General features: G+C 49.5%; 1 protein-coding gene across 4 annotated transcripts in view; it reads right to left on the reverse strand.

The window, feature by feature from the left end:
* Positions 1 to 16,356, reverse strand: part of GMEB1 (glucocorticoid modulatory element binding protein 1) — a 47,876-nt gene extending 31,520 nt beyond the window's left edge. For 2 of the 4 annotated variants that reach the window (XM_033227482.1, XM_033227478.1), the window contains exon 1: positions 16,224 to 16,356. The gene's annotated coding sequence lies outside the window, so the exon portion shown is untranslated. The remainder of the gene's footprint in view (positions 1 to 16,223) is intronic. The other 2 variants (XM_033227481.1, XM_033227480.1) reach the window with 2 other exon arrangements.
* Between the last annotated feature and the right edge of the window lie 9,324 nt (positions 16,357 to 25,680).

The raw sequence follows: 25,680 nt of genomic DNA on the forward strand, positions 1-25,680 counted from the left end.
GGGAGGTCGAGGCAGGTAGATTGCCTGAGGTTGGGAGTTCAAGACCAGCCTGAACAACATGGAGAAACCTGTCTCCACTAAAAATACAAAATTAACTGGGCGTGGTGGCGCGTATCTGTAATCCCATCTACTCGGGAAGCTGAGGGAAGAGAATCGCTTGAACCCAGGAGGCAGAGGTTGCAGTAAGCTGAGATTATGCCATTGCACTCCAGCCTGGGCAACAAGAGCGAAATTCTCTCTCAAAAAACAGAAAGGAAAAAAGGAAGAAAGGAGAGGGGAGGGGAAGGGAAGGGAGGGGAGGGGAGGGGAGGGGAGGGGAGGGGAGGGGAAGGGAGGGGAAGGGGAGGGGAAGGAAGGGGAGGGGAGGGGAGGGGAGGGGAAGGGGAGGGGAGGGGAGAGGAAAAAGAAAAGAAGTCAACCATATGAAAGGAATGCCAAGATAATGCCTAGAGCACCCTAGAGATCATGGGTCTCTAAAAAGGATGGGAACTATGAGATGGGCTATCACAGGCTGCGATCCTTCCAGAAACGCCTCAACAGTCACTTGCTAGTATAGGCTTTCTTAGTATGTGTGACTCATTCCATGGTGTTCTGCAGCAAGCTCTTAACAGCTCCTGAGAACCAATTGTGCATACATATCTCTTCCAACTTTGAGTTTAGTGACACTAAGTTGACAGCTTGAAATCAGCAACGCTGGGTGTAAACAGACCCAAAATTGATAAGCACTACAAATTAGAGTATTTTGTTTTTCTAGAGAGCTGGTTTGCAGCACATTACCAGTTCACATCAAACAGTAAGCTCTTGAAAATTAGAAATCACATCTACTTTCTGTGCAAACAGCCATTTTGCCTCAAGTTCTCTGTCCTTTAAAATACTTAGTATCTGTGGAGGGAGTAAGTGAACTGAGATGCATGGGAAGGGGAAGATGACTTACATCATGTAGTTGCTTAATAAATGCTGAATTCACTTGTATGACCTCTAGGACTTTTTTTTTTTTGAGACAGGGTCTCACTCTATCGCCCAGACTGGAGTGCAGTGGCACGATCTCGGCTCACTGCAACGTCTGCCTCCCAGGCTCAAGTGATTCTCCTGCCTCGCCCTCCCCAAATAGCTTGGATTATAGGTGTGCGCCACTACCACTCAGCTAATTTTCGTATTTTTCGTATAGACAGGGTTTCACCATGTTGGCCAGGCTGGTCTTGAACTTCTGACCTCAAATGATCCACCTGTCTCGGCCTCCCAAAAGTGCCGGATTCCAGGTGTGAGCCACCGCGCCTGGCCCCTCTAGGACTTTTCAATACCTCTTTGCCTCAGACTGAATGGAGAGATAATCTTGCCCAGTATCTCCCTTGCAGAGTTACTGAGAAAACCAGTGTCCAGCACCATGTGCTCCTTGACTCTAAAGTTACTCCAAGCATTGTCCCAATCTTAATGAAAATTCAGAGGACCCCAAGACATTCTGCAGTTATTAGTCTTCACAGTTGAAAAGAGAGTCACTTAAGAGAGTATAGGTGCCGGGCACGGTGGCTCACGCCTGTAATCTCAGCACTTTGGGAGGCCTAGGCGGGCGGATCACAAGGTCAGGAGATCCAGATCACCCTGGCTAACACAGGGAAACCCCGTCTCTACTAAAAATACAAAAAATTGCCAGGCGTGGTGGCTCACGCCTGTAATCCCAGCACTTTGAGAGGCCGAGGCGGGCGGATCACGAGGTCAGGAGATGGAGACCATCCTGGCTAATACGGTGAAACCCCATCTCTACTAAAAATACAAAAAATTAGGCGGGCATGGTGGTGGGCGCCTGTAGTCCCAGCTACTCTGGAGGCTGAGGCAGGAAAACGGCGTGAACCCAGGAGGCGGAGCTTGCAGTGAGCTGAGATGGCGCCACTGCACTCCAGCCTGGGCGACAGAGCGAGACTCTGTCTCAAAAAACAAAAACAAAAGCAAAAAAATAAGCCGGGCGCGGTGGTGGGTGCCTGTGGTCCCAGCTGCTAGGGAGGCTGAGGCAGGAGAATGGCGTGAATCCGGGAGGCAGAGCTTGCAGAGAGCCAAGATCGCGCCACTGCAGTCCAACCTGGGCGACCGAGCAAGACTCTGTCTCAAAAAAAAAAAAAAAAAAAAAGAAAGAGAGTATAGGTAAGAGCACTGTATTTATTTTAATATGTGAGTGTGTAAAGATGACTACGACTGGTCGGCGCAGTGGCTCAAGCCTGTAATCCCAGCACTTGGGGAGGCCGAGACGGGTGGATCACAAGGTCAGGAGATCGAGACCATCCTGGCGAACACGGTGAAACCCCATCTCTACTAAAAATAATACAAAAAACTAGCCAGGCGAGGTGGCGGGCGCCTGTAGTCCCAGCTATTCGGGAGGCTGAGGCAGGAGACTGGCGTAAACCCGGGAGGTGGAGCTTGCAGTGAGCTGAGATCCGGCCACTGCACTTCAGCCTGGGCGACAGAGCGAGATTCCGTCTCAAAAAAAAAAAAAAAAAAGATGACTACGACTGTGCCTGAACAGAGTAGGCACACAATGGATGCAAGTTTGAGTACAAAACGTGTAGTCAGGGCCAGGCGTGGTAGCTCACACCTGTAATCCCAGCACTTTTGGAGGCCAAGGAGGGTGGATTGCCTGAGGTCGGGAGTTTGAGACCAGCCTAACCAACATGGAGAAACCCTGTCTCTACTAAAAATACAAAAAATTAGCCGGACGTGGTGGGAGATGCCTGTAATCCTAGCTACTCGGGAGGCTGAGGCAGAAGAATCGCTTGAATCCAGGAGGCAGAGGTTGCGGTGAGCTGAGATCATGCCATTGCACTCCAGCCTGGGCAACAAGAGCAAAACTCCGTCTCAAAAAAAAAAAAAAAAGTATAGTCAAGGCCGAGCGCGGTGGTTCAAACCTGTAATCCCAGCACTTTGGGAGGCCGAGACGGGCGGATCACGAGGTCAGGAGATCGAGACCATCCTGGCTAACACGGTGAAACCCCGTCTCTACTAAAAAGTACAAAAAAATTAGCCGGGCGAGGTGGCGGTCGCCTGTAGTCCCAGCTACTCGGGAGGCTGAGGCAGGAGAATGGCGTGAACCCGAGAGGCGGAGCTTGCAGTGAGCTGAGATCCGGCCACAGCACTCCAGCCTGGGCAGCAGTGGGAGACTCCGTCTCAAAAAAAAAAAAAAAAGAAGCAGCCGGGCGCAGTGGCTCACGCCTGTAATCCCAACACTTTGGGAGGCCGAGATGGGCGGATCACGAGGTCAGGAGATTGAGACCATCCTGGCTAACACGGTGAAACCCCGTCTCTACTAAAAAATACAAAAAACTAGCCGGGCGAGATGGCGGGCGCCTGTAGTCCCAGCTACTCGGGAGGCTGAGGCAGGAGAATGGCGTAAACCCGGGAGGCGGAGCTTGCAGTGAGCCGAGATTGCGCCACTGCACTCCAGACTGGGCGACAGAGCGAGACTCCGTCTCAAAAAAAAAAAAAAAAAACTAGCCGGGCGAGGTGGTGGGCGCCTGTAGTCCCAGCTACTCGGGAGGCTGAGGCAGGAGAATGGCGTAAACCCGGGAGGCGGAGCTTGCAGTGAGCCGAGATCCTGGCCACTGCACTCCAGCCTGGGTGGCAGAGCAAGACTCTGTCTCAAAAAAAAAAAAAAAAGTATAGTCAGATCTAATCCACATCTCACCTCTCCCACAGCACTTGTTTGCCTATAACACACATACTTAAGCATGGCACTCAGAGTGTCTCTCACTGGCCCAAAAATAACTCTTCTGATCTTATCTGCAACTATCACACCCCAAGAATCTTAAGTCCTAGCCATACCAGCCATCTAATGTACTCTGAGCATATCATAATGTACCTTTATATTTCTTTGCCTTTATTCCTTAAGCCTGAAATGGCTTTAATGCCTTTCTCCCTCATCTTCTCCCTTCAAAGTCCAGTTCAAAGCTCACTTCTCCACAAAGTCACTGCCAAACTATTTTCTTTTTTTTGAGATGCAGTCTCGCTCTGTCGCCCAGACTGGAGTGCTGTGGCATGATCTTGGCTCACTGCAACCTCCACCTCCCAGGTTCAAGCAATTCTCTTTCCTTTTCTTTTTGGCTAGTCCCTTGTAACCATTTTATGATTTACTTGAAACATCAATTCCTTGGGAAGGCCTTCTGTGAATTCCTTCACTAGGTTTGAGTTTGTGTTCTTGATCTCTCAGCACCTGCAGTACCCCTGTCACAACCATCATCTCACTTTGTTGGCCTTTCCTCCCCAGTCTGTGCATCCTGGGAAAGCAAGAATTGCATTTTTTCTTTTTTCAGATACAGTTTCGCTCTTGTTGCCCAGGCTAGAGTGCAAAGGCATAATCTCAGCTCACTACAACCTCCGCCTTCCAGGTTCAAGCAATTATCCTGCCTCAGCCTCCCGAGTAGCCGAGATTACAGGCATGCACCACCACGCCCAGCTAATTTTTGTATTTTTAGTAGAGATGGGGTTTCTCCATGTTGGTTAGGTTGGTCTCGAACTCCCAACCTCGGGTGATCTGTCCGCCTTGGCCTCCCAAAGTGCTGGGATTATAAGCATGAGCCACCAGGCCTGGCCAAGAATTCCAAGAACTGCTTTTCTTTTCTTTTCTTTTTTTTTTTAAGATGCTGTCTTGCTCTGTTCCTTAGGCTGGAGTGCAGTGGCGTGATCTCAGCTCACTGCCACTTCCCTGTCCTGGGTTCAAGCGATTCTCCTGCCTCTGCCTCCCGAGTAGCTGGGACTATAGGCCCGGACCACCACGCCCAGCTAATTTTTGTATTTTTAGTAGAGACAGGGTTTCACCATATTGGCCAGGATGGTCTCGATCTCTTGACCTTGTGATCCACCCACCTCAACCTCCCAAAGTGCTAGGATTACAGGTATGAGCCACTGTGCCTGGACAGGATTGCTTTTCTTATTCAGCAATTCCCCCAAGGCTATCACAGTGCCCAGGACAGGAGTTTAATAAATGGTTTTCAAATATCAGACTTACATTTTATCTACAAAACTGCTTATCTGAACCTTTGTAAACCTGAGCACACAGCAGGTATGCAATACATTTTTGTCCAATTAGTGACTCACCTTACCCAAAAAGACTTCTGGAATTTTCTTTTTTATTATTTTTATATTTATTTATTTAAATATAGAGACAGGATCTCACTCTGTTGTCCAGGTTGGTCTTGAACTCCTGGCTTCAAGTGATCATCCCGCCTCAGCCTCCCAAAGTGTTGTGATTATAAGTGTGAGCCATCTGGCCAGGTTGGGTGGCTCACACCTGTAATCCCAGCACTTTGTGAGGCCGAGGTGGGCGGATCACCTAAGGTCGGATCACCTAAGGTTGGGAGTTGGAGGTCAGCCTGACCAACATGGAGAAACCCCATCTCTACAAAAATTCAAAATTAGCCGGGCGTGGTGGTGCATTCCTATAATCCCAGCTACTTGGGAGTCTCAGGCAGGAGAATCGCTTGAACCCAGGAGGCAGAGGTTGTGGTGGGTGAGCCGAGATAGTGCCACTGGACTCCAGCCTGGACAACAAGAGTGAAACTTCGTCTCAAAAAAAAAAAAAGTGTGAGCCATCATGCCTGGCCACTTCTAGAACTTTCTACCGTCCTATCTGGGGGGGATATAAATTTACTTAGGCAGCTAGGCTAAGCTATACAGCTTATGGCTCATCATTATGGCCAGTTCAACAAATATTATATTGAGTCTCTACCTCACATCAGCTAGAGTTAGGTTCCTTAGATATGAGGACCAACAATACCTGCTCTTAAGGAATTACAGAAGGAAAAGAGATACATGACACTATTGGATATTGCAGGGAAAAAGTTAACTGCAAGATATTACAGCACAGAATATGAACTTCTACAATTTGAAGGCTTAAAATTAGAAAGGGGCCAGGCACAGTGGCTCACACCTGTAATCCCAGTACTTTGGGAGACCAAGACTGGTGGATCACTTGAGGTCAGGAGTTCAAGACCACCTTGGCCAACATGGTGAAACCCCATCTCTACTAAAAATAGAAAAATTAGCAGAGCATGGTGGTGGGCACCTGTAATCCCAGCTACTCAGGAGGCTGAGGGAGAATTCATTGAACCCAGGAGGCGGAGGTTGCAGTGAACCAAGATGGTGCCACTGCACTCCAGCCTCAGCGACAGAGCGAAACTCCATCTCAAAAAAAAAAAAAAGGAAAGGCCAGGTGTGGTGGCTCATGTCTGTGATCCCAGCACTTTGGGAGGTCGAGGTGGGCAGATCACGAGATCAAGAGATCGAGACCATCCTGGCCAACATGGTGAAACTCTGTCTCTACTAAAAATACAAAAATTAGCCAGGCGTAATCAGCCAGAGGCTGAGGCAGGAGAATCACTTGAACTCGAGAGGCAGAAGTTGCAGTGAGCCAAGATCGCGCCACTGTACTCCAGCCTGGTGACAGAGTGAGACTCCATCGCAAAAAAAAAAAAAACGAGAAAAAGGCCAGGTACAGTGGCTGATGCCTAGCACTTTGGGAGGCTGAGGTGGGCGGATTGCCTGAGCTCAGGAGTTCAAGACCAACCTGGGCAACATGGTGAGACTCTGTCTCTACTAAAAGTACAAAAAATTAACCAGGTGTGGTAGCGTGTACCTGTAGTCCCAGCTACTCAGGAGGCACAGGTTGCAGTGAGCCAAGATCATGCCACTGTACTCCAGCCTAGGTGACAGAGCAAGAGTCTGTCTCAAAATAAAATTATATAAAACTAGAAAAGAGCCGGGCGCGGGGGCTCACACCTGTAATCCCAGCACTTTGGGAGGCCAAGGCGGGTGGATCATGAGGTCAAGAGATCGAGCTCTTCCTGGCTAACATGGTGAAACCCTCTCTCTACTGAAAGTATAAAAAATTAGCTGGGCATGGTGGCAGGCCCCTGTAGTCCCAGCTACTCGGGAAGCTGAGGCAGGAGAATGGCAAACCCAGGAGGTGGAGCTTGCAGTGAGCCGTGATCGTGCCACTGCACTCCAGCCTGGGTGACACAGCGAGAATCTGTCTCAAAAAAAAAAAAAGAAAACTAGAAAAAATCATGGGTCTCCTCTCTCAGCTTTGACGACCCCTTCCCTCTGTCTCTGTATAGCCGAGTTTATTCCTTTCTTCTCCCTTCTTTCTTTCTTCTTCTTTTTTCTTCTTCTTCTTTTTTTTTAGATGAAGTCTTGCTCTTGTACCCCAGGCTGGAGTGCAATGGTGTGATCTCAGCTCACTGCAACCTCTGCCTCCCAGGTTCAAGCAATTATCCTGCCTCAGGCTCCTGAGTAGCTGGGATTACAGGCACCTTTCACCACGCCCGATTAAGTTTTGTATTTGTAGTAGAGACGGGGTTTTACAATGTTGGCCAGGCTGGTCTCAAACTCCTGACCTCAGGTGATCTGCCCGCCTCGGCCTCCCAAAGTACTGGGATTACAGGTGTGAGACACCGTGCCTGGCCTCTTCTCCCTTCTTTCTTGCCAATTAAACTCTCCGCTCCTTAAAACCAAACCAAACTAAAAAATAATAAAAATCAATGAACTGGTTCAGCTGGCTACCAACAGTAGAACCAAGACAATTAAGACCGTTGAGTCTAGAAAAGGCCAAAAAGGAATGTGATGAAGCATACAAATGCCATCTAATCCTAGAATAATTGAACCAATAAATATCTCCAAAATTTGAATCATAAAAATACAGGCGGAATTAAAAGAATCAGCTAACCTTTATTGAGCTAGCACTCATTGTCAAGCACCATGCTATAACATATTTAATTTAAAAGATGTAATACTTTAGCAGATAGCAAACTTATGGAATTCATTATTCCAAAAACGTGCTTTAAATTTTCAAAAATTGCAGATTATGAGCCAGGTGCGGTGGCTCACGCCTATAATCTCAGCACTTTGGGAGGCCGAGACAGGCGGCTCACGAGGTCAGGAAATCGAGACCATCCTGGCTAACATGGTGAAACCCCATCTCTACCGAAAAAAATACAAAAAATTAGCTGGGCGTGGGGGTGGGCGCCTGTAGTCCCAGCTGAGATCGCGCCACTGCAGTCCAACCTCGAAAACTCGAGACTTTGTCTCAAAAAAAAAAAAAATTAAGATTATACATCCCTTATTTGAAATGCTTGAGACTAGGAGTGCCTCAAATTTCAGATTTTTTCTTAATTTTGGCATATTTACACACACATAATGTGATACCTGGGGGATGGGACACAAGTCTAAACACAAAACTCAAAATTCAATTATGTTTCATATACACCTTAAACACACAGCCTGATGGCAATTTTTTTTTTTTTTTGAGACAAAGTCTCGATTTTTCGCCCAGGCTGAAGTGCAGTGGCGCAATTTTGGCTCACTGCAACCTCCGCCTTCCGGGTTCAAGTGATTCTCCTGCCTCAGCCTCCAGAATAGCTGAGATTACAGGCACCCGCCACCACACCCAGCTAATTTTTTTGTATTTTTAGTAGAGTCAGGGTTTCACCATCTTGGCTAGGCTGGACTTGAACTCCACCTACTTCAGCCTCCCAAAGTGCTGGGATTACAGGTGTGCACCACGGCGCCCAGCAGCTTGATGGCAATTTTATACAATATTTTTCATAATTTTGTGCATGAAACAGAGCCTGCATTAACTACTAATCTGTGGGATTTTTTCACTTACAGCATCATGTGGGCTCAAAAAGTTTCAGATTTTGGAGATTTGGGGTTTCAGATTTTCAGATTAGGGATACTCAATCTGTAATACCTCAGGCAAAAAAATGGGTTACTGAATGGTTAAAGAAGCAGATTTAAAAGGATGCCTCTAACTTCAACTTTCTACCCTAAAGCAAGTCCCCTCTACAACATTCTCAATAGGTGGTTGACTAACTTCTTAATATCTTCCTCAATAGGAACTCACATTTACCCTTTACCCACACCATACATTAGTACCCAAGAGGAATGTTCTGGCTTCTTCTCTAGCCTTCTCAGAGTTTATCAGAGAGGATAATTATAATCATCCACAATACATCTCTCAATGTCAGTCTAAGTCATGGGTCTGATTCACCATGGCAATTCTGATCTTCTTCAGAGAAGCAAGTTTGGGTTGAGTATATCACTCATTACCCTAAATACCATATTCCTTGCAGGTAACCCGAAACCAGCTCTAAATGCAAGGTCATCTCTAAGCTAAGTGTAAATGGAAAAGTAGCTCTTGTTTACAGCAACAAAAACTCCTGAGGCAAGATGAGTGAGTTGATCCTTTGAGTATTTCATGGAAGGGGCTTTAGAGTATTCATTGTTAAATCACACAACTCTCTCTGGAATTCTTTTCTATTTTTCTTGTTTTAAATTTAAACTTGCTTTTATTTTATTTTATTTTGAGACAGAGTCTCACTCTGTCACCCAGGCTGGAGTGCAGTGGTGTGATCTCGGCTCACTGCAACTTCTGCCTCCTGGGTTCAAGGGATTCTTGTGCCTCAGCCTTCTGACTAGCAGCTGGGATGACATGTGCACACCATGCGCGACTTTTTGTATTTTTAGTAGAGACGGGGTTTCGCCATGTTGGCCAGGCTGGTGTCAGAACTCCTGGCCTCAAGTGATCTGCCCGCGCCTGTCTCCCAGGGTCCTGGGATTACAGGAGGGAGCCACCCTGGTCGGCCTCTATCTGGAATTCTAAGTGAACACATGTAAAAGAAATATGTCAAATGTACGTCAAATGCTTAAGAACTCACTATTCTGGGCCAGACGCGGTGGCTCACGCCACCTAGCACTCTGGGAGGCAGAGGCGGGCGGATCACCTGAGGTCGGAAGTTGGAGGTCAGCCTGACCAACATGGAGAAACCCCGTCTCTACTAAAAATACAAAATTAGCCAGACGTGGTGGCTCATACCTGTAATCCCAGCTACTTGGGAGGCTGAGGCAGGAGAATCGCTTGAACCCGGGAGGCGGAGGTTGCAGTGAACCAAGATTGCGCCACTGCACTCCAGTCTGGGCAAGAAGAGTAAAACTCCGTCTCAAACAAACAAACAAAAAAATTAGGCCGGGCGCTGTGGCTCAAGCCTGTAATCCCAGCACTTTGGGAGGCCGAGACGGGCGGATCACGAGGTCAGGAGATTGAGACCATCCCGGCTAACACGGTGAAGCCCCATCTCTACTAAAAAGTGCAAAAAACTAGCCGGGTGAGGTGACGGACGCCTGTAGTCCCAGCTACTCGGGAGGCTGAGGCAGGAGAATGGCGTAAACCCGGGAGGCGGAGCTTGCAGTGAGCTGAGATCCGGCCACTGCACTCCAGCCTGGGCGACAGAGCAAGACTCCGTCTCAAAAAAAAAAAAAAAAAAATTAAACTATTCTGGCTGGGCACAGTGGCCCACGCCTGTAATCCCAGCACTTTGGGAAGACGAGGCAGCCAGATCACCTGAAGTTGGGAGTTAGAGACCAGCCTGACACACATGGAGAAACCCCAGTCTCTACTAAAAATACAAAATTAGCCAAGCATGGTGGCCCATGTCTGTAATCCCAGCTACTTGGGAGGCTGAGGTAGGAGAATTGCTTGAGCCCAGGAGGTGGAGGTTGCAGGTGAGCCAAGATTGTGCCTTTGCACTCCAGCCCGGGAGACAGAGAGAGACTCCGTCTCAAAAAAAAAAAAAAAATTAACTATTCTGTAGTTTTTTGGTTTTTTGTTTTGTTTTGTCTTGTTTTTTGAGACAGGGTCACCCTCTGTCACCTAGGCCAGAGTGGAGTACAGTGTTTCCGGCTCACTGCAGCCCTGACCTCGGAGCCTCAAGTGATCCTCCCACCTCAGCCTCTGGAGTAGCTGCCACTACAGGTACTAAGCACCAACTCTGCTAATTTCTGTTTTCCTTTTTTTCATTAACTTTTTTTTTTTGTTTTTCAGACAGAGTCTCGCTCTGTTGCCCAGGCTGGAGTACAGTGGCAGGGTCTTGGCTCACTGCAACCTCCGCCTCCCGGGTTCAGCAATTATCTGCCTCAGCCTCCCGAGTAGCTGGGATTACAGGTGCCCACCACCACGCCTGGCTAATTTTTTGTATTTTCAGTAGAGACAGGGTTTCACCATGTTGGTCAGGCTGGTCTTGAACTCCTGACCTCGTGATCCACCTGCCTCGGCCTCCCAAAGTGCTGGGACAGGCGTGAGACACCACGCCCGGCCTAATTTCTTTACTTCTTTGTAGACATGAGGTCTTGCTATGTTGCCTAGCCTGGCGTCAAACTCCTGGGCTCAAGCAATCCTCTCACCTCAGCCTCCCAAAGTGCTGAGATTAAAAACCTGAGCCATTGTGCCCAGCCTGTAGTTATTTTCAAAGACAAAAAAGACGCTTTGAAACTAAGCACATCACTGCTCACATATTTACCAGAAAACTAAACAAATGACTTCCGACCCACTCTAAATTCATTTTTGTGTGTTCTGAAAATCCAATGTCTAAAATGTGGCAAGATGCTATATTTGAATAAGGACAAGTATCCGGGTGCACGCGGTGGCTCACGCCTGTAATCCCAGCACTTTGGGAGGCCAAGGAGGGCGGATCACTAGGTCAGGGATTCGAGACCAGCCTGGCCAACATGGTGAAACCTCATCTCTACTAAAAATACAAAAATTAGCCAGGTGTGGTGGTGGGCGCCTGTAATCCCAGCTACTCAGGAGGCTGAGGCAGGAGAATCGCTTGAATCCAGGAGGCAGAGGTTACAGTGAGACGAGATCATGCCACAGCCACTGCACTCCAGCCTGGAAACTCCATCTCAAAAAAACAAACAAAAACGGACAAGTGTCACATGATTGCAGGGAAGGACATTGGAACTAGTAATGAAAAAGGAGTAATATTGGCTGGGCGCAGTGGCTCACGCCTGTAATCTCAGCACTTCAGGAGGCCGAGGCAGGTGGATCACCAGGTCAAGAGATCAAGACCATCCTAGCCAAACGGTGAAACCCCATCTCTACTAAAAATACAAAAATTAGCCGGGCACGGTGGCTCACGCCTATAATCCCAGCACTTTGGGAGGCCAAGGCGGGCAGACCACCTGAGATCGGGAGTTCGAGACCAGCCTGGCCAACATGGAGAAACCCCATCTCTACTAAAAATACAAAATTAGCGAGGCATAGTAGCGCATGCCTGCAATCCCATCTACTCGGGGAGCTGAGGCAGGAGAATCACTTGAACCCAGGAGGCAGAGGTTGCGTTGAACTGAGATTGCGCCACTGCACTCCAGCCTGGGCAACAAGAGCAAAACTCTGTCTCAAAAAAAAAAAAAAATTAGCTGGGCCTGGTGACGTGTGCCTGTAGTCCCAGCTACTCGGGAGGCTGAGGCAGGAGAATCACTTGAACCCAGGAGGCGGAGGTTGCAGTGAGCCAAGATAGCACCACTGCACTCCAGCCTGGCAACAGAGTGAGACTCCATCAAAAAAAAAAAAGGGAATAATATTGGTACTTTTGGGAGGGGGGATGGATAGCATTAGGAGATATACCTAATATAAACGACGAGTTAATGGGTACAGCACACCAACATGACACATGTATACATATGTAACAAACCTGCACATTGTGCACGTGTACCCTAGAACTTAAAGTACAATAATAATAAACAATAATAATAATATTGGCACTTTCTGGGGACTTAAAAAAGTAAAAATGAATACGAGATTTTCTGAAATTTTCTAACCCCAAAATATTTATTTAATTTTTTTTGAGATGGAGTTTCTCTCTTGTTGCCCAGGCTGGAGTGCAATGGCATGGTCTCGGCTCACTGCAACCTCTGCCTCCCAGGTTCAAACGATTCTCCTGCCTCCCAAGTAGATAGATTATGGGCATCTGCCACCACGCCCGGCTAATTTTTATTTATTTATTTTTTATTTTATTTTTTTTTTGAGACGGAGTCTTGCTCTATCGCCTAGGCTGGAGTGCAGTGGCGCGATTCTCGGCTCACTGCAAGCTCCGCCTCCCAGGTTCACGCCATTCTCCTACCACAGCCTGGGACTACAGGCGCCCTCCACCATGTCCGGCTAATTTTTTGTATTTTTAGTAGAAACGGGGTTTCGCTATGTTAGCCCGGATGGTCTCGATCTCCTGACTTCGTGATCTGCCCACCTCGGCCTCCCAAAGTGTTGGAATTACAGGCCTGAGCCACAGCACCCGGCCAATTTTTGTATTTTTAGTAGAGACAGGGTTTCACCATGTTGGCCAGGTGGGTCTCAAACTCTTGGCCTTAGGTCATCCGCCCGCCTCCGCCTCCCAAAGTTCTGGGATTACAGGCGTGAGCCACTGCCCCAAGCCCAAAATATTTATTTGTTCCACACTCTATTATAATTTTTAGAGACTGTGTAGTCGTTTTTTTTTTTTTTTTTTTTTGGTGAGACACAGTCTCACTCTGTCACCCAGGCCGGAGAGCTGTGGCTAGCTCTCAGCTCACTGCAACCTCGACTTCCGGGGCTCAAGCGATCCTCCCACTTCAACCTCTGGAGTAGCTGGGACCACAGGCAGCTAGCTCCACCGCACCCGGCTAATTTTTGTTATTTTTTGTAGAGACAGGGTTTCACCATGTTGCCCAAGCTGGTCTGGAACTCGAGCTAAAGAGAGGCCGAAGAGGCCGCTCACTTTGGGAGGCCGCCTGTCTCGGCCTCCCAAAGTGCTGGCATTACAGGCATAAATCACAGCGACTGCCAGAAAACTAACAAAATTAGGCAGGCGCAGTGCCGCACACCTGTAGTCCCAGCTACTCAGGAGGCTAGGCTGAGAGGATCGAGTTTGCAGTGAACTGAGATCCCGCAATGCACTCCCCCCTGGGTGACAGAGGGAAACTGTCCCCCTAAAAAAAAAAAGAAATTTCCAATCTAACCTACGGTTTTGTTTAAAACGAGGGGAAAAAATCCAAGTTAAAACTTTATTACTTGAGGCCAAAACTCCTTGATATCCCCTTTATTTCTTCTCATGCATTCAGTGGGTGATCCAGGGTGCTACAAGATGTAATGATGTCAACAAATTATGCAGAAACACTGAGAGAAGTGTCCAGAGGAGGTGAAATTCTAAGTCACAGACTGGAGACTACTATGTAGATGTTTGAGTGAGCGATGGGATAAGAGTTCTTTGGAGTCATCCCACTACAGTCCGGTGGAGTTTGGCTTAGGGCAAGACCAAAACACTGCCCCCACAATAAACCCAATGAAGCTGAGTAGAAGCTGCCTATTCAATGTATTTGCTGAAGTAAACAGGAACCAAAAAAAAAAAAATTTAAGATATTAAATATACATCCTTGATATAAGGCTCTCAAATTAGGAGACGGTGCAACCACTGAATGAGAAGGTTCCCTGGCCGGGCACAGTGGCTCACGCCTGCAATACCAGCACTTTAGGAGACCAAGGCGGGCGGAACATGAGGTCAGGAGACTGAGACCACCCTGGCTAACACAGTGAAACCCTCTCTCTAATAAAAATACAAAAAATTAGCCTGGTTGGGCTGGGCGCAGTGATTCACGCCTGTAATCCCAGTACTCTGTGAGGCTGAGGATGTCGGATCACCTGAGGTCGGGAGTTTGAGACCAGCCTGGCCAACATGGTGAAACCCCGTCTCTACTAAAAATACAAAGATTAGCTGGGCGTGGTGGCGGGCACCTGTAGCCCCAGCTACTCAGGAGGGTGAGGCAGGAGAATCGCTTGAACCCAAGAGGCAGAGGTTGCGGTGAGCTGAGATCGCGTCATTGCACTCCAGTCTGAGCAACAAGAGTTAAACTCGGTTTCAAACAACAGCAACAAAAAATTGCCTGGTCTGGTGGCACGTGCTTGTAGTCCCAGCTACTCAGGAGGCTGAGGCAGGAGAATTGTTTGGATCCAGGAGGCGTAAGTTGCAGTGAGCCGAGATCTCACCACTGCACTCCAGCGTGGGCGACAGAGCAAGACTCCGTCTCAAAAAAAAAAAAAAAAAGAAAAGGAAAGGAAAAGGTTCCCCAAATGCACTTTGGTAACTATTAGCAGAGGCAAGGGGGAAGAAGATAATCCCTCAAGACTAGAATTACGTCTGACAGTCTCTTTTCCTAAAACCCGTCTTGATTCGCCTAAACAGACATCAATCAAGGCCCCATCTGTGTCTACTAGGAAGTGGTTTTGAGATTTCTCTCATCTTGAGAGAATCCGGGGCTGCGCCTGCTCTGCTGTCTAGGTCAAGGCTTCACCCACTTGACTGGTGGACCATCCTCCAAGACCCTCGGGTTGAGATTTTGCCTTCATCTCTCCTGCCCCTCAGTTAGATAACACCTGGCCAATTCCTCTGTCATTTCAGAAAGCGGGAACACCCTAAGCGTCTTTCCTCAATGATCTCTTCTCTCAAAAACATAGGTTTCTCCATCCTCTGACCGAGCGAGTTACTCTGTTCTCCACCTAGACATCAAGAGACACCTAGACACCTTCCATCCCCTCAGGTTTGGACGCTGCTCTTTCCTACTTTAGGAGGCTCCAGGAGTCTTCCTACCACGCGCTCATCTGAGGGGAGACCTGGGCCTGCTCACTTCCCCTTGGAGCTCCTCTTCCTTCCCTGCCTTTGCAAAAGAACCTGCTTTTTTCCCCCTTGTTCTGAGTGGCCGAGGCCTCTGCCGCGCCCCTCGGGAGAAGTTGGACTCTGCTTTCCTCAGAAGAACCCACTCTGTACTGTTGTTCCCCCGCCAAGGCTCCCAGAGGGTCTCCTCCCAGGCGGGCATCCGGGCTTCCAGCACCTATCGTCCCCATCCCACTGGGCGGGACCCAGGCCTCCAACCAGCTCCTCATCCAAGGGCCCGGTGCTCCCCGGACCCCGCCTCTGGGGATACCCCAGGCTCCCCAGACCCCTCGACGGGGTCCTGGGGCCCGGGCCTCTCAGTCCGGAGTCACTTCGGCCCCTCCTGGCCCCTCAGCCTAGTACTTCCGGGCCCCTCGGTCCGGGGGCGCCGGGGCCCCCCAAGTGGTGGACTCGCCGGTTCCCGCCGCCCCGGCCTGGGGCCCGAGCCCCGGCGACGCGGCCGGCTGCGCTGGGGGCGGCCCGGCTGCTCGGGCGGACCCAGCGGCAGCGTCCCCCCACCCCCCCGCGGCGCCGCGACGTCCGCTCGCTCCCCGGCGGCGGCGGCGGCACGCACAGGGCGTGGGGAGGCGCCCGCGGAGGCAGCAGCCCCCCGCCCCCTGCGCGCCCGCCCGCCCTCGCCGGCCGCCGCGCGGCCCCCGCGCCCGCCCCCCCGCCCCCACCCCACCCCGCGCCCGCGCCCGCGCGCCCACCCCTCCCCCTCCTCACCGTCTCCGTCGGGCGGGCGGGCGGCGAGCGGCCAGGGCGGGCGGGCGACGGAGCATGCGCAGAGGCCGCCACGGCAGCTACCGCCACCGCCGCCGCCAGGCCGGGCTTCAACACTTCCGGCCGCCGCCGCCGGCGAGCTGGCGCCTTAAAGGGGACGCGTCCCTATTGCCGGCCCCACCGAGGATTAACCTTAGCCAAGGGATTTGGGCCTTACCTAAGCAGGATTCTTCCGCCCTTGAAAATCGGTGTTGGAGAGGTCGTTAGAGACCCTAGTAACTCTCCTTCCCGCACCCATAGATGAGGAAAATAAGCCCTAAATGAAAGAATCACTTCAACCACAATTGAGGGCCAAGCTAGCTCTCTCGACTCCTCTGGAGGACTCTACGCCATTTACCTCCCCAAATCCTATTTTATGAAATTTACATCTTATCAGACCCTTCAAGTTACAATCCAGCTATCAATTTGCAATCAGAAGATCTGCATAGATCGGTAACTGGTCACGAGTCCTTGAGCAAGCCCTAAGCATTGTCTGACCCATGCCTGTTTGCCAAGTTTTTCCTGCTTGTGAGTTTCTGCGTTGAAGTCTTGACTCCCCTGCTGGAAGTGTAAACGACTCTGGAGGAATTCCTTGACAGCTCTAAACCTCTGTTTCCGATAAAACATAATGTGAGTGCTAAAAAGTGATACCTGCATGAAAAGTGCTTCAGAGAGTTCCTGGGGTCAGTAATAGTAATTAACAAGTATTAAGACCTTTCTTTTTTTCTTTTTTTTTTTTTGAGAAGGAGTCTCGTTCTTTGGCCAGGCTGGAGTGCAGTGGCGTGATCTCGGATCACTGGAACTTCCGCCTCCTAGGTTCAAGTAATTCTCTGGCCCCAGCCTCCCGAATAGCTGGCACTAGAGGCGCGCGACACCACGCCCGGCTGTTTTTTTTTTTTTTTTTTTTTTTTGTATTTTAGTAAAGACAGGATTTCACCATGTTGGCCAGGATGGTCTCCATATCTGACCTCGTGATCCACCCGCCTAGGCCTCCCAAAGTGCTGGGATTACAGGCGTGAGCCACCGCGCCCAGCCGTAGTAAGACCTTTCTATGGCCAGATGTGGTGGCTCACGCCTGTAACCCCAGCACTTTCGGAAGCCAAGGCAGGCGGATCACTTGAGACCAGAAGTTAGAGACCAGCCTGGGTAACATGGTGAAACCCCGTCTCTACTAAAAATACAGAAATTAGCTGGGCGTGGTGGAATGCGCCTCTAGTCCCATCTACTCAGGAGGCTGAGGCTGGAGAATCACTTGAATCCGGGAGGCGGAGGTTGCAGTGAGCCGAGATCAGGCCATTGCACTCCAGCCTGGGCAACAGAGTGAGACTCTGTCTCAAAAAACAGACAAAAAGACCTTTCTATGGTCTATGGCTTGGTGAAGATGTTTCTGTCTCGTATAATCCTCACAGCAACCCTACTAAGTAGATTTATTTCTTTTCTCTTTCTTTCTTTTTTTTTTTTTTTTTTTTGAGACAGGCCTCGCTTGATCTCCCAGGTTGAGTGCAGTGGTGGGATCTCGGCTCTCTGCAGCCCCAGCCTCCTGTGCTCAAGCAATCTTCCTGCCTCAGCCCCCGGAGTAGCTGCAACCACAAGCAGGAACCACCATGCCTGGCTAATTTTTATATTTTTAGTAGAAATGGGGTTTTACCATGTTGCCCACACTGGTCTCTAACTCCTGGGCTCAAGCAATCCTCCTGCCTTGACCTCCCAAAGTGCTGGGATTACAGGTGTGAGCAACCATAATCGTTTATGTATTTATTTATTTATTTTTATTTTTGGAGACGGAGTCTCAGTCTGTCGCAAGGCTGGAGTGCAGTGGTGCAATCTCGGCTCACTGTAACCTCCGTCTCCCAGATTCAAGCGATTCTCCTGCCTCAGCCTCCCGAGTAGCTGGGACTACAGGCGTGTGCCACCATGCCTGGTTAATTTTTTGTATTTTTAGTAGAGACGGGGTTTCACTGTGTTGGCCAGGATCGTCTCAATCTCTCGACCTCATGATCCGCCTGCCTCAGCCTCCCAAAGTTCTGGCATTACAGGTGTGAGCCACTGTGCCTGGCCATTTATTTTTATTTAGTTATTTTGGGGGATAGAGTCTTCTCCTGGGCACAAGTGATCCTCCAACCTTGACCTCCCGAGTAGCTGGGACTATAGGCTTGCGCAACCACGCCCTACTTTTTGTATTTTTCATAGAGCTGGGGTTTCACCATGTTACCAGGGCTGGTCTCAAATTCCTGAGCTCAGGTGATCCACCCACCTCGGCCTCCCAAAGTGCTGGGATTACAGTCGTGGGCCACCATGCCTGGATGATAAATGATTTTTCTTTTTTGAGATGGAGTTTCGCTCTGTTGCCAGGCTGGAGTGCAGTGGCCCCACAATCTCAGCTCACTGCAACCTCTACCTTCTAAGTTCAAGGGATTCTCCTGCCTCAGCCTCCTGAGTAGGGAGGATTACAGGCATGCGCTGCCATGCCTGACTAATTTTTGTATTTTTAGTAGAGATGGGGTTTCACTATGTTGGCCAGGCTGGCCCCAAACTCATGACGTTAGGTGACCCATCTGCCTTGGTCTCCCAAAGTGCTGGGATTACAGGCATGAGCCACCGTTCCTGGCCTATAACTGAATTTTTTTTTTTTTTTTTTTTTTGAGACGGAGTCTGACTCTTGTCACTCAGGCTGGAGTGCAATGGTGCCATCTTGGCTCACTGCAACCTCTGCCTCCCGAGTTCAAGCAATTCTCCTGCCTTGGCCCCCCAAGTAACTGGGATTACAGGTCCCCGCCACCACATCTGGCTAATTTTTGTATTTTTAGCAGCGACGTCGTTTCACTGTGTTGGCCGGGCTGGTCTCAAACTCCTAACCTCAGGTGTTCCACCCGCCTCAGCCTCCCAAAGTGCTGGGATTACAGGCGTGAGCCACCACTCCTGGCAACTGAATTTTTGAAAGACAAAAACTTCAAGCATCATGTGGTCTCTCCTCCGGCCTGGAACAGTGTCTCTGGCTGTCCACTGACTCTCCATACTCTACATGCCCACAGCTGAATTCGTTTCTTTCCTCGTCCCCCTTAGATGTCATCAGCAAACCTGCTTCTGTCCCGGTGTCCCCCACCTCAGGGAATGTTGCCCTCATCTCTCAGTCACCTCCCAAAGATCCCTAGAATATCACCTCTTCTCTAACCGCTGCTGGTCTAGATCATCATCATCTGCCTCTGTCACAGCCAGGGCCTCCTAATTGGTCTCCCTGCTTCCTGTCTTGCTGCCTTTGAATCTTCATTCTTAATTCTTCTAGTGGCCTCCTACCCCCTTTAAAAAAATTTGCTAGTGAACTCCCCATCATGGTGTATAGGACCTGGCACTGGGATCCTCTCTTGACCTCTTGACTTCCTTTATTTTATTTTATTTTTTTTGAGACGGAGTCTCGCTCTGTTGCCCAGGCTGGAGTGCAGTGGCCGGATCTCAGCTCACTGCAAGCTCTGCCTCCCGGGTTCACGCCATTCTCCTGCCTCAGCCTCCCAAGTAGCTAGGACTACAGCCACCCGCCACCTCGCCCGGCTAGTTTTTTGTATTTTTTAGTAGAGACGGGGTTTCACCGTGTTAGCCAGGATGGTCTCGATCTCCTGACCTTGTGATCCGCCTGTCTTGGCCTCCCAAAGTGCTGGGATTACAAGCTTGAGCCACCGCACCCAGCCTTTTTTTTTTTTTTTTTGAGACAGAGACTTACTCTGTCGCCCAGGCTGGAGTGCAGTGGCACAATCTCGGCTCACTGCAATTTCTGCCTCCAAAGTTAAAGTGATTCTCCCACCTCATTCTCCCAAGTAGCTGGGACTACCGGCACGTACCACCACACCTGGCTAATTTTTGTATTTTTAGTAGAGATGGGGTTTCACCACGTTGGCCAGACTGGTCTCAAACTCCACCTCAGCCTCCCAAAGTGCCGGGATTACAGATGTGAGCCACCACGCCTGACCTTGACTTGCCTTCTTTCTGTCTCTCTAGTCCAGCCACACTGGCCTTCCTAAAGTTCCTCCAGCACATGGATTTCACAGCCTTTCCCCGTACTGTTTCGCCAGGCCGGGCACCCTCTTCCTCTGGATCTTCAGCTGCCTCCTTTGCATCTCCCAGGTCCCAGCTCCTCAGCCTGGTCTTCCCTGTTCTCCTTGTCTCAAGTTGTGCCTTCTCCCCAGACACTCCTACCTCCTTTATAGCCCTTACCCATTCCTGACATATCTTGCCCCTGTCTGTATCCACAGTCCCCTCCCCTCCCCTCCCCTCCATACATATATACCCTGCAATGGAACCTCTGTGAGAGCCGGGACAAAGTCGATTTTATTCATAGTAGGAGTCCCCCAGCTCCTAGAACATTGCTTGGTACCTAGAGAGCACTCAAAAAAATATTTAAAAGCCTATTAAGGACTGCTTGTATTTTTGTATCTACTTCCCCACCCCCCACAGCTTACCCCACCCTTCTGCATCCACATTCTCAGAAGCCAGAAGCCACTAACAGATGGAGAGTGAATCAGAAAAGGAGGGAGAGAAAGAAAGAGAGGAAATTCTGCCAGTTGGTGCGAAAAAAAAAAAAAAAGACTAGGATGAATCTAGATGCAGCAGTCAGGTGTGTCACCTCCTCCACCACCCCACCGCAACCCTACCCTCACCCAGGGTCCACCACCGCAACCAAAGCAAAAGGCAAGGCCAGTTGTGGTGGCTCATGACTGTAATTCCAGCACTTTGGGAGGCCAAGGCGGGTGGATGGCTTGAGTCCAGGAGTTCAAGGCTGCAGTGAGCCGTGATCAGGCCACTGTACTCTGGCTTACGTGACTCTGTCTCAAAACAACAACAACAACAACAAAAAAACCTTCCACTGACACCAGCCACTCACCTTACAGAACTCGGAGCCCAGTCGGTGCTGCCTCCCTTGTCATAGGACCTTCATTACTTTGTTAAGGCTCTCTCTGGGCCTCAGTCTACCTATCTGTGATGGTGACCATTATGCAACTAAAATTAAGGCTGATGAGACAGAAATAATTTGATAAAGGCTTATTGGAAGGCAAATGTGAGAACTGACCCGGGAAGACACACCAACAGAGTTGGGTATGTTCCTGAGTTTGTCCTAAGGACAAAAGTTTTTACAGGAAAGGTTTTTTTGTTGTTGTTATTGGTTTTTGTTTGTTTGTTTTTTGTTTTTTAAGACGGAGTCTCCCTCTGTCACCCAGGCTGGAGTGCACTGGCACAATCTCTGCTCACCAAAACTTCTGCCTCCCAGGTTCAAGTGATTCTCTTGCCTTAGCCTCCTGAGTAGCTGGGATCACAGGCATGCACCACCATGCCCGGCTAATTTTGTATATTTAGTAGAGACGGGGTTTCTCCATGTTGGTCAGGCAGGTCTCAAACTCCCGACCTCAGGTGATCCGCCTGCCTTGGCCTCCCAAAGTGCTGGGATTACAGGCATGCGCCACTGTGCCCAGCCTTTTTTTTTTTTTTTTTTTTTGACATAGAGTCTCTTTCTGTCGCCCAGGCTGGAGTGCAATGGCGCGATCTCGGCTCACTGCAACCTCCGCCTCCCAGTTTCAAGCGATTCTCCTGCCTCAGCCTCCCAAGTAGCTGGGACTACAGGTGCATGCCACCATGCCCGGCTAATTTTTTGTATTTTTAGTATAGACAAGAGTTTCATCATGTTAGCCAAGATGGTTTTGATCTCCTGACCTCGTGATCCATCCACCTTGGCCTCCCAAAGTGCTGGGATTACAGGCATGAGCCACCACGCCTGGCTTTTTTTCTTTTTTTTTTTAGAGACAGGGTCTCACTTCACTGCTCAGGGTAGAGTACAATGGTGCAATCATAACTCACTGTAGCCTGGAACTCCTAGGCTCAAGGGATCCTCCAACCTCAGCCTCCAGAGTAGCTAGGACTACAGGTGCACTTCAGTTAATCTTAAAAAAAAAAATCGCCAGGCGCGGTGGCTCAAGCCTGTAATCCCAGCACTTTGGGAGGCCGAGACGGGCGGATCACGAGGTCACAAGATCAAGACCATCCTAGCTAACACGGTGAAACCCCGTCTCTACTAAAAAATACAAAAAACTAGCCGGGCGTGGTGACGGCGCCTGTAGTCCCAGCTACTGGGGAGGCTGAGGCAGGAGAATGGCGTAAACCCGGGAGGCGGAGCTTGCAGTGAGTCGAGATCCGGTCACTGGACTCCAGCCTGGGAGACAGCGAGACTCCGCCTCAAAAAAAAAAAAAAATCAGCGTCCTATTTAGTGTCCCAAAGGTTACACATTGATCAGTACAACAATTTGAGGAATTTACAAGAAGATTTTGTGCTGGTATGTTCCTATTGTTCTGTACAAAAAAGAAAGAAACAGATTTTTTTTTTTTTTTTTTGAGACGGAGGCTCGCTCTGTTGCCCAGGCTGGAGTGCAGTGGCCGGATCTCAGCTCACTGCAAGCTCCACCTCCCGGACGCCATTCTCCTGCCTCAGCCTCCCGAGTAGCTGGGACTACAGGTGCCCACCACCTCGCCCAGCTAGTTTTTTTGTATTTTTTAGTCGAGACGGGATTTCACGGTGTTAGCCAGGATGGTCTCGCTCTCTTGACCTCGTGATCCGCCCGTTTTGGCCTCCTAAAGTGCTGGGATTACAGGCTTGAGCCACCGCTCCCGGCCAATTTTTTTTTTTGAGACAAAGTCTCACTTTTGCCCAAGCTAGAGTGCAATGGCATGATCTCTGCTCATTGCAACCTCCGCCTCCCGGGTTCAAACGATTCTCCTGCCTCAGACTCCCGAGTAGCTGGGACTACAGGCACACAGCACCATGCCCAGCTAGTAAAGATGGGGTTTCACTGTGTTGGCCAGGCTGGTCTTGAACTCCTGGCCTCAAGCGATCCACCCGCCTCAGCCTCCCAAAGTGCTGGGATTATAGGCGTGAGCCACCACACCTGGCCTGAAAAAGATTATTTTTGTTTTTTCTGAGACAGAGTCTCACTCTGTCACCCAGGCTGGAGTGCAGTGGCACCATCTTGGCCCACTGCAACCTCCATCTCCTGGGTTCAATCGATTCTCCTGCCTCAGCCTCTTGGATAGCTGGGACTACAGGCCCTCACCACCACACCCAGCTAATTTCTGTATTTTTAGTAGAGACGGGGTTTCACCATGTTGTCCAAGCTGGTCTCGAACTCCTAACCTCAGGTGATCCACCTGCCTCGGCCTCCCAAAGTCCTGGGATTACAGGTGTAAGCTACCGAGCCCAAACAAAAACAGATTCTTTACTGGGACACAGAATGTCACCATCGTGTCATAAGACTTCTCCAACGTGGGTTAATTTGGAATCCTGCTTACTTTCAAAATTGAACTGAGGGTTATCAAATAATAACTACATTTATGAGCACTTCTGCTCTACCAGGCATGGTGTGGACACTGGCATGCACACTGTTGGCTTATTAGCATGTAAGCTCCCTGAACCAGTGACCACCTCCCAGCTCAGTGCCAGGGATATCACAGGCACATTCAAAATCTTACTCTCCAATGTCTTTCCTTTTAAACTATTTCATTTTAAATTAACTTTTAATTTTTTATTGTGATAAAATAGACATTACATAAAGTTTACCATTTTAAGATTTTTTTTGAGACAAAGTCTCTCTCTGTCACCCAGGCTAGAGTGCAGTGGTGCAATCTTGGCCCACTGCAACCTCCGCCTCCTGGGTTCCAGCAGTTCTCCCATTTCAGCCTCCAGAGTAGCTACTCCAGAGTAGTAGGACTACTGGCGTGCGCCACCACACTCAGCAAATTTTTGTATTTTTAGTAGAGGCGGGATTTCACCATGTTGTCCAGGCTGGTCTCAAACTTGTGACCTCAAGTGATCCGCCCACCTCGGCCTCCCAGAGTGCTAGGATTCCAGGTGTGAGCCACCATGCCTAGCCAGAATTTGACTATGCTAAGTGCCTCATATAAGTAGTATTGTACAATATTTGTCCTTTTGAGTCCGGTTTATTTCACTTGATAATGTGTTTAAAGTTCATTCATACTATAGCATGTTTCAGTACTTCATTCCTTTTTATGACCAAATAATAATTCCACCGTATAGACATCCATTCATTTGGTTTATCCATTTATCCTTTGATGGACATTTGAATCGTTTCTACTTTTTGGCTATTGTGAGTAATGCTGCTATGATGCTATCAACGTGGGTGTACAAATATCTGTTCAAGTTCCTGGTTTCAATTCTTTTGGGTCTATACCCCGAAGAGGAATTGCTGGATCACATGTTTATTCTTTTTTTTTTTTTTTTTTTTTGAGATGGAGTCTCGCTCTGCCGCCCGGGCTGGAGTGCAGTGGCTGGATCTCAGCTCACTTCAGCTCACTGCAAGCTCCGCCTCCCGGGTTCACACCATTCTCCTGCCTCAGCCTCCCAAGTAGCTGGGACTACAGGCGCCCGCCACCACGCCCGGCTAGTTTTTTGTATTTTTTAGTAGAGACGGGGTTTCACCGTGTTAGCCAGGATAGTCTCGATCTCCTGACCTCGTGATCTACCCGTCTCGGCCTCCCAAAGTGCTGGGATTACAGGCTTGAGCCACCGCACCCGGCCTGGATCACATGTTTATTCTGTGTTTGTTTGTTTGTTTGTTTGTTATTTTTTATTTTTTATTTATTTATTTATTTTTTTTTTTGAGACGGAGTCTCGCTCTGTCGCCCAGGCTGGAGTGCAGTGGCCGGATCTCAGCTCACTGCAAGCTCCGCCTCCCGGGTTTACGCCATTCTCCTGCCTCAGCCTCCCGAGTAGCTGGGACTACAGGCGCCCGCCACCTCACCCGGCTAGTTTTTTGTAATTTTTAGTAGAGACGGGGTTTCACCGTGTTAGCCAGGATGGTCTCGATCTCCTGACCTCGTGATCCTCCCGTCTCGGCCTCCCAAAGTGCTGGGATTACAGGCTTGAGCCACCGCGCCCGGCCTGTTTGTTTATTTTTGAGACGGAGTTTTCCTCTTGTTTCCGAGGCTAGAATGCAGTGGCGCAATCTCGGCTCACCTACAACCTCCGCCTCCTAGCGGAATCAAATGATTCTTCTGCCTCAGTCTCCTGAGTAGCTGAGTTACAGGCATGCACCACCATGCCCAGCTAATTTTTTGTATTTTTAGTAGATTCAGGGTATCCTCATGTTGGCCAGGCTCGTCTCGAACTCCTGACCTCAGGTGATCCACCCACCTCGGCCTCCCAAAGTGCAGGGATTGCAGGCATCAACCACCATGCTCGGCTTTTTTTGTTTTTTTGTTTTGTTTTGTTTTGTTTTGTTTTGTTTTTTTGAGACGGAGTCTCGCTCTGTCACCCAGGCTGGAGTGCAGTGGCCGGATCTCAGCTCACTGCAAGCTCCGCCTCCCGGGTTCACGCCATTCTCCTGCCTCAGCCTCCCGAGTAGCTGGGACTACAGGCGCCGCCACCTCG

This window comes from Trachypithecus francoisi, unplaced genomic scaffold, assembly GCF_009764315.1.
Source record: "Trachypithecus francoisi isolate TF-2019V2 unplaced genomic scaffold, Tfra_2.0 Lachesis_group12, whole genome shotgun sequence".
Lineage (NCBI taxonomy): Eukaryota > Metazoa > Chordata > Mammalia > Primates > Cercopithecidae > Trachypithecus > Trachypithecus francoisi.